This window comes from Drosophila busckii, chromosome 2L, assembly GCF_011750605.1.
Source record: "Drosophila busckii strain San Diego stock center, stock number 13000-0081.31 chromosome 2L, ASM1175060v1, whole genome shotgun sequence".
Taxonomy (NCBI): Eukaryota; Metazoa; Arthropoda; class Insecta; order Diptera; family Drosophilidae; genus Drosophila; species Drosophila busckii.
Genome location: NC_046604.1, coordinates 506,261 through 519,131, shown reverse-complemented (window position 1 = coordinate 519,131; position 12,871 = coordinate 506,261). Strand labels below are relative to the sequence as shown.

At 43.9% G+C, this 12,871-nt stretch overlaps 1 long non-coding RNA gene across 1 annotated transcript; it reads left to right on the top strand.

Moving 5' to 3' along the window:
- The first annotated feature begins 6,074 nt into the window (after positions 1-6,074).
- On the top strand, positions 6,075-7,868 carry LOC108600467. The gene is made up of 3 exons (XR_001915188.2): positions 6,075-6,809; positions 6,866-7,161; positions 7,250-7,868. It is a non-coding gene; the product is annotated as an uncharacterized LOC108600467 (long non-coding RNA).
- The last annotated feature ends 5,003 nt before the right edge of the window (positions 7,869-12,871 follow it).

Below are 12,871 nucleotides of genomic sequence, written 5' to 3'. Positions count from 1 at the left end.
CCGCTTGCTGCATTTCGCATAGCTTCAGTTAATTGAAGCTGCACTGGTTTTATGATCTCATTAAGCAGCACACACACACACACATTATCGATTAAGTCTAATGTTCGCTGAACTTATCCCAATGTTAGGTATGTGTGTGTGCATCAATGGGTTAATGCCAAGTGCACTTGGCACAGACAAACTGCAGCTCAGTTTCAGACATGCAAAGTGCTTGCTGCTTGCTGCATGTTGTGCTGGTTGCTGCAACAAGTTGCAGTGGCTCGTGGCCAGCAGTTGGCAGTTTGGGGCGCGTGTCTGGTGTTGAATTTTTTTTCGTTTGGATTGCAGCTTCTTCGTTTTTGGCTTGTGATAAAGTTATTGTCGCAGCGTGGAGACATTTAATAAATGGTGCAGGCATTAGAGCAGCAGCAGCAGCAGCAAGCGTTGTACGTGGCGTGGCATGTTGCATGTTGCATGTACGCGCGATATGATACGAGTGCGAGACCATGTTGCAGGCATAATGAGTGAGTAGCAGCCACGGCAATGAGACGCTACGGACAGTTGTCAACATAATTTAGGCTGCCAGACACGAGAGAGCAAAGAGCGAGATCGCGAGTCTGCGTCTGCGTCTGTGTGTGCCACACGATGTGGCACTGGCTTGTGGGTAACATAAGTGCGAAGCACACTTTATTGTCACTTGTGTGCCATATTTTCTCATTACGATCGGACATGATGCATGTGGTATGCAACACGCAACAGTCGCACTTGGTGCGCTTGTTGCACCTTCGCCATTGGTTTGTTGCGTTTGCCATTGCAGCTAAAAATTGAAATAATTAAATCCGTCAAGTGTTGGCAACCTGTCAGATACCTGCCGCTGCTGCAGCCGCGCCTCTGCTCTGGTCTAGGCGGTTGCTCTTGCAGCGTCTGGTGGCAAGCGTATCGCACATTGGTTGCCGGCCTGTGATCTTGTTTATGTGGCCATGTTGCACATAAAGCAGACAGAGTGCTGCAGCGACTACAACTTGCAGCAACTGCGACTGCGACTGTTGTTGCCACTAAAATGTAGAATGCAAAATACAAAAGCAACAGCAACGGCAACAACAAATTCGATACACGCGCATACTCAACACAGAGAGCGGGGCGCACTTTGTGGCATGAGAAGTTTATTTGGCACCTGAAGATGATAATCGGTTACAAATTAATTGCAAACTATGTTGACATTGTCCGCAGCCTTTTTGCAACATTTGCAACATTTGCTGCTTGCCTCAATTTATATAGACAGTTGCCAACTGTAAATAAATAAAATTGTCAACATCATGCGCGCTGCACTTGCGTGCCCCGAAAGATGCTCCCCAAGCCCACATAAGAGCTGCATGCATACACTGAGAAAAAATGCAGTGTATAGTTGCTATATGTGCAGCCGAATTGTGGCTGCTGCTTTCGCTCAGTGTATTTGTATACAAAGTATTTGTATAAGTGAAAAGCCAGATGGGTTAGCGCTGATTGCGTTGCTCTTAAATTGTGCTGCCAACTTTTGAAAAATCTGCAAATTTACACAGAAATCTTTGCACAGATTTTTTGTTTCTTTTGCATGCGTTGCCATATTGGCTGACAGCTTTGGCGGGGGCAACAACAGCCATTGGCAAGTGGACAACGTGGCTGATGACGCTGGCGTCGTCGCAGGGGCATGCGTAAATTGGATTAATGCATTTGATTCGCCCAGATTCAGAGACGCCACAAGTACATGATGCCCCCACCCCCCATTCCCTGAAACTGAAGTGTGACAATAGTGTGGAGACTATGGCAATGTCTGTAGGTGCGGTCGCATTGTTCCAATTTGGCACGCATATAGAGACGCGATTGTCTTCAGTTTGCATTATGCCATGTTGCTGTTGCTGTTGTTGATGTTGCTGCTGCTGCTGCTGCACAGGTGATATATCAGACAAGTGACGACGGGCGGTGCATGCACCCCGCCTCCGCCCGGACTGCGATGACGTGCTACGATAATGCAGCGCGCTGACTGCAACTTCAACTTCAACTGAGAGATCGCAAGGAATGTTGACGGCTCGACTAAGAGCGTGCTGGTGCCACAGTCAGTGGGTGTTGCCTGTTTTGCCTGTTGTAGGTGTCTGGCTTGGGCGTTTGTTGTTTTTGTCTTGCTGTCGTTGTTGCGGTTGTTGTTGTTGTCTTGTTGGCGCATGCCCAGCTCAGCGCTGCTTGGAGGCCGAGCGAGGTCAAGGATGTGTCTAAAATAATATTTTGTTAACTCAAGTGCTTGACCATTAAAAAAGCTAAAGAGCGTTAAGTTGAGCTTAAGCCATGGCAAGTAACTAGCTGCTATTAAGTTTTAAAATTGATTAAGTGAGTATTAAATTTAGTTGAAGCTAAAATATTTAACTAACAACTCAAAGTCTTAAAAGGAAAATTAACTTAGAAAGAATTGTGGGAATTCAACTCAATTAATAAATTAATTCAAGTTAAATTTAGCTGCCTTAACAATTAGTTGCTTTAATTTGCTATAAAAACTTTTTCCGCTTTCACTTTACGCTGCTCGCAATTATCTTTACCATTTCCCCCCCAGCTCACCTCTGACCCACATTGTTAAGTTGCTTGCCCAATTCATTAGTCACCTGCTCATTAACACACAAATTCACGTCATATTTGCCATGATTTCCACACGCTGCAGCCAAATATGCAATGCCCAAGGGACGCAGCGGGGTGCACAACTGGAAGGGGGGATGGCTTGCCATCATCTTTTGCGCAGTTATGTGCGCCTTATTAGCACATCATTTAAGCGAGTTACTCGACACTTCTCTGCAGCGGCACATTCAAGTGCTTGTCCACTTGTGGCCACTCTTCCTGCTCATTAAATTTGAAAATATAGCCGCCGTTGTCATATAAATCTTGTTTCCATCAATATTGACCTGTCAATGTCGTCGCCAGCCGACGACCGCGACGTCCATTGCCCGAGCCAAGCCAAGCCAAGCCGGCGAGCCCTTTAGGCCAGCCACTCAACCAGCCAGAGCGAGTGTGCGCGCGTATCAAAAATTCAATATAATCACACCATACGCATCTCGCCAAAAAATAAACAGAAGAACCAAAAGGCAAAGCCAACGTGTCGCCTCACTCGCTCACTTGGCAATTATTTTTGATTTTTTGCGATTTTTGCGCCCAAGTTGGCCCCAAGTGCAGCCCATTCAGACAGACAGACAGACCGAGAGACACACAACGCACTTGGCCATTGTACACTTGCCAGCAGCAGCAGCTTGGCCAGCCACCTTCACGATGCGTAACTTTGCTAGAGATGCTGCCAAGCTGCTGCTGTAATACTCGTGCGTGAGTAGAAATATCAAAGACGAACATGAAATGAAGCAAATAATTTCATATATGAAGTATTTTCTATGCATAAATTGTTGGTTAAAATTCTTTTAGAGTCATAAATAAAGGCTTACAAATTTAATACATACCTGCCTTTTTATTTAGTTGAGCATTTAGCTGCCTATAGATTACGTATACGCAACGTAATGTGAACTTAAGCATTTCATACGCCGCGTGCTTTTTGGAAAACGAAAGAAACTCATCTCTAATTTGAGTATGAGCTGTCAATAAGCAAACACAACTGCCAAAGACCCTTGACTACGTTTGTGCCTATTAGTCCGTATGAAAGAGAAGACAGTACGAGTGAGTGAGAGCGGACGAGTGTCTGAAGCATTGATGTGTCAGCGCATATGTTCTTTTATGTCATCATTTCACAGCTAAGTGGCAGGCAACTGTGGCAGCCACAGCAAGTGTAAATTCAAATGCGACTGACTACTGTTTGTGTTTGGCTGATACAATTCAATTTGCAGCAGCAGCAGCAGCAGCAGCAGCAATGGGCGCCGAAAACAAATGCAAGCCAATTAGATTTTTCACGCTGCTCCAGGCAAACAAAATACAAACAACAAAATCAGCGCCTAATTGACATTTTCAGCGCAAGAATTTATTGTGCCCAGAGCGTACATAAGTTATTCCCTTTGGAAATGAATACATACTGCAGCAGGCTTGGACACGAGTCCGACTCCGACTCCGACTACGAATCCAACTGCAAGTCCACACACAGTTTCAAGTTATGGCAAACTGGACACAGCGCTGCGACTCGTGCGTAGCCATAAAGTAGACACACATACAAGCAAAACAGCGCTCACCCTCAGCCTGCACCCCCACACACACACACACAAACACACACATACGTACACATAGAGCGCCGACGCAAGTGTTCCATTGTATTGTAGGAGTTGTAGACAGACAACAACAAATGTCAACAGTAGTTTATTGTTGTTGTTAGCATCATTTGACTTGGCCAACCAGTTGCAGTTGCAGTTGCAGTGGGCAGCGCGCTAATTTGTAAGCCGCAGCTAAATTTGGTCAGTGCCTGATAACAGCCCATAGATTTAACAGAGCGAGCGAGAGAGTCGACTTGCCTTAGTTGCCATATTAGTGGGTGAAAACTTTCAACTTGCTGGCCATTGGCTGCGTTTGATGTTGCGCCAAGCAACCATCAAATGTCAGTCAACCAAATGTGGCAGCAAATTGCCATCTCGTTGCCACAGCCACAGGGCCACAACAACAAACTAACAAAAAGAGCAGGCAAGCTTAGCTTTTGTTTATTGCAATTGCCAGCAGTTCCATTAGCAATTGTTTCATTTTAATTAGAGACTAAATAGTACAAAATATTCAAGACAGAATTTACATTTTAAGAGCTTGTAAAAATAAGTTTTTAATAAGAACTGCTTTCTATATTGATTGATTATTAACAATCGTTAAACATCAGCGTCTGTTTCAACATATTTATACATTATATATAGATTAAGTATAGTATGATAGCTTAGCTTTTAGTCTATTAACAGTAACCTAAACAATTTAATTCCTTTTTTTTTTGCATACAATTTATTGACTTCTTATTTTTATTTATTTTTAATATAGAAATCAATTTCATTGCCTGCTCTAGCTTCAGCTTAATTAAATTGGCATGTCAAGCAGCGCAAGCGTGAAATCTTTAGCCAACTCGGCAAATGCATAAATTAAAACACACACACACACATGAGAGCACACACACATAGAACGAGTGATGACAACGACTTAATTACGCCAAATTCAACGAGCAATTGCCATCAATAACATGGGCTATTAATATTCTTGTGCCAGGCCTTGTTTATTACCACTTTAAGTCACAATTAAAACAGTGCAGCCCAAAAAGCAGTTAACACACACACACACACAGAGACAGACAGACACACAGACAGATCGTGGCAGGCGACAGTTAGAGCTGGCCAAGTTTTAAAACTTGCTCGTTGCTCGAAAATGTGCGCGGCAAATAAAAATTTGTAGTAATAGCAAAACTATGTAAATAATCAAAAAAAAAATAAAAAAAAAAAAATAGAAACAGAAAATTGTTTGCCTGCCTTGTTGCGTTTTGGTGCGTGTGTGATTCATGTTGTGATTCAGTCTGGCAACAGACCCCAGCAGTGGGCCAGAGCCCAGAGCCTGGCACGAGCCGCTGCCAACAGTGGGCAACACTTGCTCTGGAAAGCTAAGCACTCTAGTTTTTCCAGCTTTGGGTAGCTCTGCTGTGTGTGTAATGCGAAACCAGCGACAGAGCAAACGCAGAGCGGAAATGCAAATGAAATTAATGTGCTGACAATCTCGTGCGCGCATGCGCGTTGACACCTTTTTCAACAGAGAGCAGCGAGCACCAGCAAATTAGCTGCCCGGGCCGGGGCTGGCAGTGTGAGTGAGCTGCAGATTGTCTAAATGCAAAATGCTGCAGTGAAATTCAGAGTCGGAGCATTTGGGGCAGCGTGTGCCATATTTCCTAGATCTGTAGCTGCTGCAGCTTCGTGGGTTGCTTGTAGTTGTCACTGCTGTTGTTAGCGTCTAGTTAAACAGGTACTCTGACTACCAGCTACACTTGTTAACATGGTCAAGCGCGCAGCAGCTGCCCTAAAGCAGCAGCGACAAATCACAGCTGATTACAAATATTTCTATTTGTTACAAGCTAAAGATAAATTGCAGTAGCTTATGCTTTTTACATTATATCAAAAAATAGTTACAATGCATTGGGCTATGCTTGCCGCTGCTTTGCTGCTGCTTTGCCTGGCGCCCGCGCCCGCCTACGCCGCTTGCTGTGCGAATACGCAATTTACTTTCTGGATTAAGAACTCTACGCATAGCAGATGCTATCAGTTTCCTGGCTCACGTCAAAAGTCCTGGAATCGTCGATTTTGTGTGGCCAAGCTCTGCGGTGGCTTTCGCAAACCAACGCCCTGTTGTGGCATGCAGGGCTGCAGAACTTCTTGCTGCGGCTGCAACTGCTGGGCTGGCCAGCTAACAGTGCGCTATGATTTCACAGCAGCCTACTGGCATCAAATCGAAGATGTAGCTGAATATAAATATGTTAGTTAGTTAGTTACAATCTCAGCAAGCCAAAACTAAATTTATTGTGCTACACATAAAAATATGCGCAAATTTTATTTATTGCTATGCTATTTACTTTGTCTGCAACTGTGGCATGCAACTGCCGCTTGCTGCGAAAACACACGCATTACCTTTTGGATCAAGAACTCAAGTCCGAAGCGCTGTCATCACTTTCCACGCGCTAAGCAACAGTCCTGGAATCGCAGATACTGTGTAACCAAATTGTGTGGCGGCTTTAATCGTGCCACGCCCTGTTGTGGCATCTACAGCTGCAGCTTGTTCTGTTGCCGCTGCACGTGCTGGGAGCGCAATGATCAAATTGAATACGATTTTCAAGCCAAGTATTGGTACGATGTGGAGAAAGTGAAAACAACTAAGTACAAGCTATGACTATGGCTATTTAATTATTGTTTAATTATTTAAAGCATTGCAGGCATGCCAAACGTATATACGATCAAGCTCAGTTCTATACGCCTGCAAACAATTCGGCAAACACTTATAAACCCGTAGCCATGTCCAAGATGTTAAACTAACACGCATTATAAATTGTTTAAATTTAAAGTTCTTGGCAATCTATAATGCCCATAGCCAGGCCAATCCATGCAAAGCTTATAAGCTGCTCATTAATCATTTATAGCGGCAGCAATTACGCTTTGAAGTCGAAGCAACTATAAAACATGATGAAGCACTTGTTAGTTAATAACTTCATTTCAATAAACAAGCAAGCGAGTGAGTGAGCGAGCAGCGACGCCTAAACGTCTGCAAATTAAACACTTTGAGCGTAATAATCATTAAGTTATTTATCTTTATTAATAAGGAGAAAATTGGCACGCACAAGAAGTCAGAGCGGATGACAACAAAGTGCGAACGATGAAAGAACAACAACAACAACGTCGAAGCTTCAAGCTGACGCTGCTCGACTGACAAGGATGGGAATGAGTTTGAGTATGGGAATGGTCTGTTGGCTTGGCCTAGCATGCGCACAATTTGAGCTACGTAAATGGACACATAAAATGTGTGTGCAGGACAGACGGACAGCCGGTCAGTCCAAGAGGGCAACAGTTGATGAGCGCAAGACGTGGCGCAACTTGTTGCTGTAGCAGCAATATGAAAGGCAACTACAACTGTTGCTGATAAAAATCAGCTAAAGTGCAAACAGACTGCAGCGGCGGCGGCGGCGGCATTGCTTCCAGTTGTGCATTGTGGCAAGTGGCAGTGGCCAGTGACTGTGGCCAGTGGCAGTGGCGACACTTGATACGCCAATAAATCAAGCAATCTGCTTAATTAATGTGCAACTTAGAACATTTAGATGCAATTTATTTTAATGCGATAATTTATTAATTTATTGACTTTTAATAAAGCAAACTAGACCTTGCCACTTGCCACTTACGAGTCGCAAAAGTCTCGTCCGGGGCGTTGTCCTGCTGCAATTTAAATAAGCGCTGACTGCTTGGCAAGATTTACGAGCTGACAGGCGTAGAAACTGTTAAGTAAGTTGACAAAAGTCAGCTCATAGCCACTGTGCAACACATCTTCTTGCCCCCACTACCCCACAGACTTGCCACACTCTCTCAGTCTGCGCGTACGCTTACCCACCTGCTGATTCACCTGTCTGGCATTCCTTGGCGTATCTTAATTGACGTGCACATTTCGCTATCGCGTAATGTGAAAATGTTGCTGCTGCTGGTTGTTGCTGGCTGCAGCAATCAGTTGCTGCCTCACATGATTTACGACTCGCCGTTGCTGCTGCGCTTAGCTAATTTCTTAACACAATTTTAATGTTATCATTAGCAGGCATTGCGTCAAAGCTGCAGCCAAACAACATCAAGTTTATGTCCAACTCGCACCATTTATGGCTCCAAGCTCAGCTCTATGTTTGGCCACTAGCGTTTTGGCGCTGCATTTGAAGTTTTGATTTATGCTCCCAACTATGTGTGAGCACTTGGGCTTGAGCTTGAGCCCAATGACGTGCATTCAATTGTTGGCCCAGTCTATGTTCTGGCTATAAATGCAGGCATGTTAGCATGAGAAAAACCTGAGCCAAGGTATTTCCTTGTTAACAAATTCTAGCAAATTGTAAATTAAATTGAACATTAATAATATACGAGCAAAAGCTTTAAGACAAAACAACACAAAATAATAAAAATTGTTGTTTGAAATTGAATTGAATGTGTCTTTAAAAACAGACTGTAACTAAGCATTAATTTTAAGCTACAATAATAGTAAATAAAATAGCTAAAATAAAAACTATTGAGATAGCTTCAAACTTAATTCAAGCAAAAATACGCTACGTCTCAAAATGTTTTAATCCAAATATAAAAAAGCAGCTGTTTTAAATTTTTTAAAAATTCTTATATTACATTTAAGTTCTTGGCAGCCTTTTACTTAAATAAATATTACATTACACATGCTCGCAAGCCTTTGCTCTACGCATATCCTTGAGGTTCAATGTGCCGCAGCCAAGTATCTTTTGCCCACTTGAATGCTGTCAATATGCGCACTAAAAAACGTTTATTAAACAACTGTTTAAACGGAAATTTATGTTTATTAATAATATCAACGGCAATACGAACGCCCCGCATACACATGAAACGTTTAATCAACGCGCCATTGAATATATATATACATATATGTCTGCCTGTTTTTTTTTTTTGGCTGCGCCTATGAATCAGGCAGGCGCGAATCAAGTTCAAGTCGAGTGGTCACAAGTGGCGAGCTGAGGGCGAGGGCGTCTCGAGCGCCAACTTTATATATATATATATTTTTGCGTTGTAACAAGTTTTATTTGTTGAGCTGTGTGTGTGTGTGGAGGAGTCAAGCAACAGCAACAACAAGAAGCACAGAATACTCGTTTCAACTTGCTGCTTTGCTCTTGCGGCTAAAGTTGGCTGAAAATTCAAGGTTAGTTGCTGCGGCACGCTCGAGACTCAGAGTGGAGCTCCAAGCCCTTCTTTCGGCACAGACACATTGTACAAATGAATTTCATTATATTGAACGCAATTCAAGCATTCTACCGCACACGTTGGACCGCAGCTCAGCTCAGAGCTCAGAGCTCAGAGCACAGAGGAAGGTGCAGCAGCAGGCACAGGCCCTGGCCCAATAGGGACTTGTAATCAGTTGGCTGTGCAAGCGCATAAAGTAATTGCCACAGCCACACAACGACGAGCACTTCCTGCCACACCAGCTACAGTTCCCTGCCGCCCTGGTTCACTCCTCGCAGCCAAAGCTTCAACTGCGCGGGCGTTCATTAACAGCAACCTGTTGCGCCCATTGCCAGGGCGACAAACGTTGCCTTTTATGGCAGCCAGCCAGTCAGCCAGCCAGCGCGCAAAGCAAAGAATAAAGTATTAAAGCTATACGAATTAATAGCTTGAAGTCTGCGCTCAGGCTCAGGCTGGCAGCGGCGTCGCATTAATCAAGCCCAAAACAAGTGGCAAGCAGCAGCAGCAGCATCCAAAAGCCAAAGCGCAGAACAAGAAATCGAAAGTCCATTGCACTTGTCTTCGGCCAGTTCCAGTTTTGGCTGCGTTCCATAATTGGCCAAATTGACGTTTATGTGCGGCTGGGGAATCTGCAGACTGCAGACTGCGGCAGCAGCTTTGTTAATCTTAGGATTATGCCATTGACAGCTTCAAAACGCCAAGTTCAAGCAACAGCATTAACTTGCTTAATTTACTCTACTTCAAACTTGTATTTTGGCGCTTCAACTTTTAAGCTATATATACTTGTATGTTGTTTTAGGTGCTTTTAATTAAAATGCCATAAATTCGTGAAGAGGAAATTATCATTAAAATACCAAGCAGGCCCAGCAGAATTTAATTTCTTCCTTATGGCCGCTGCCCACAGCCTATAAACAGCTCAAGCTCAAGCTGCCGCTTTGGCCATGGCAATTGTTGTTGTTGTTGTTGTTGCGGCTCCAGAGATAAGCCGAAGCTTGCCATGCATACTATTTTAAGCGCAGGCTCCATCGCTAATTATATTAAAAGCCGCTCTTTTGTGCAACAAGTTGCAGACTGGCGACAAAGTAAGCATAAGTTGCATAAATACGTAAATGCATTTTTTTATATTAAAAATATGTTAAGCGGGCGTTTCAATTTAATAATTTGATTAGATTTAAAAACTGCAAACAAACAGAAATTTAGAAAAATGTTTGAAATAAGTTTTTGCATTTTCAACTTTATGCAAATAAATTGAATTACAAATATTTAAGGCATGTTGCTGTTAAGTAATTAAGTTTAGTTTAGTTTTTGTCATGCTCAATAAAATATTCAGTTCAGGCTGGAATTTCTTTAACTTGTGCTTTAATAAATTTCAAAATTGCTGTTAAGCTCAACTAGAAATGCCAAGCTTTGATCTAGATATAAAGTTGCTATACTTAAGAGTAACATTTTTTGTGTGTAGAGCTAATGGTGCCTGACATTATTAAGATTTTCCTTGGCCAGCTGCTGCTGCTGCGGAGGCTGAGACTGTTCTCAGCGCTTTCGCTGGTCGACAGGTTGCTGCATTTAAGCAGACTTCTTCTTCTTCTTTTATTTTTTTTGCAATCACCTTTGGGCAATGCAGATGAACCCATAAAGATTGCATTGCATTATGAAATAGTTGGAGCTTTGCAGTCGTCGGGCAATGGCTTTCGTATTATATTGAGAGTTGCCACGTTGCCGCAGGTAGCTGCTTGCCACATGCAGCATGCGGGCGCAACACGAATTACATACATCAAGGCACTAACTACCGTGGCCAGAGTCAGAGCCGCAGCTTTGGGCACTGCTACGTAATCTGCGGCTAAGAGTCGCGGACACGTACGCATATCGACAGCAGTTGACCGATAACAAAGACTAGCAATGTGCAGGGGGGTGGGGGTGGGGTGGTGCGGAAGCATGTACAATAATGTTGCCACTTTTGTTTTGTAAGCTGTCCAAGGTGTTGAAGATGATCATGTCTGTCTGCTTGCCGCTTGCCCCGCTGCCGCCACATGCAGCAATGAATTGCACAAATGTACGGGCAACCAACAACAGAAACAACAACAACAATTGAGCCGACATACGTTCGCTGGGCAAATACAATTGCCACCATAAAGCCTCAGCCTCAGCCCATCCATCCATCCATCCATCGAATCCATCGATCGCAGCGAGTTCTATGTGACTGGGAGATTGCCGCGATCAATGTTCGTGCCTTGGCCATGCCACTTATACACTTGTTGCTGCGGGTTTGCGGTCGCTCTCTCGCATTTTGCTTAATTTTTTACTCTGTTTTGTCTGCTTTTCGTTTTCGTTTTGGGCTCTGGGGGCAGCAGCAGCAGCAGCAGCAACTTCAGCAGTTCAGCTCGTCTACGCATTCATTTGCGGACTCATTGTGGTCGCTGCTGCCCCCACACCCCCTCCCTCGCTCTGCTGATCGCTCTTAAGCAGTGGATCGCCGACAACACCCTCACCCTCATCACTTGGCTTGTTCGTTGCTTTTGTTCTTGCCACAGCTTCAACGTTTATTTATTATTTTTTTATTTATTTTCAACTCATTGCTGTTGAGTGGTCTCTCGCTCTCGTTCTGTCTCGGTCTTAGTCTCCTACGCGGCCCGTTTTCGATTTTGTTCAACTCGTTAAAACGCGCAGCCGCAAAACGCGACCAAGACCAAGAGCAAGAGTTTGCCAGCGAGGCCATAGCCGAGGCATTCCTTTATAATTCCATTTCGCGAGAATTGCTCATGCGCCCTTGGAGCTCAGCTCTGATTCTGTTGGCCAGCACGAAACGCTTTTGCTTCCATAGAAACGTTGTTGCCACTTGGCCCCACCAACAAATATTCAACCTGCAACCGCAATTGTGTGTCTGTGCGTGGATTATTGGTTCGTTCTCGCATCCATGGCCTAGAGGCGTGCGGCAAAGTACCTGTTGTCGTGGCAAGTTCAGCTCTGCTGCTGCTGCTGCCGCTGCTTGCTGTTGCAGGTTCACATACAAGCCGAGTTCACGAACGTGCGCGGTCGGTCGTCTCTAGTCTCTGTGCTCTGTGCTCTGTTATCTGCTTGTTGATTTCATCGACCTTCCTGTCCTCCTCCGTTCTGGCCATGCTTTCAACTTTGTTTAGACTCTCGTTGCCTTTAATGTTGGTAATAATAATATAAGCGGCCATAAGCCAGCAGCTAACAGCAGGTTCATTATTTTATGCTGGTACAGGTGAGCAGCAGCCCAGGCATATAGAATTTCTAAGCTAAGCGACATGCATAACAACAACAAAAAAAAAAAAAAAACAACTACTAATAATAATACTCAAGTGCGCTGTTGCTGCGTCTGCATTATTTTAATTAACTTTGGAAAACGCTGAGCCAAAATGGTCGTAAACAATTGAAACCCTTTCAAGCGTCACTTGACATTTTGACGTTCCAATTACGAAACGCAAACACTTCAGCTAATATAAACAGGCCCACACACACAAGAAATCTTGCGTCTA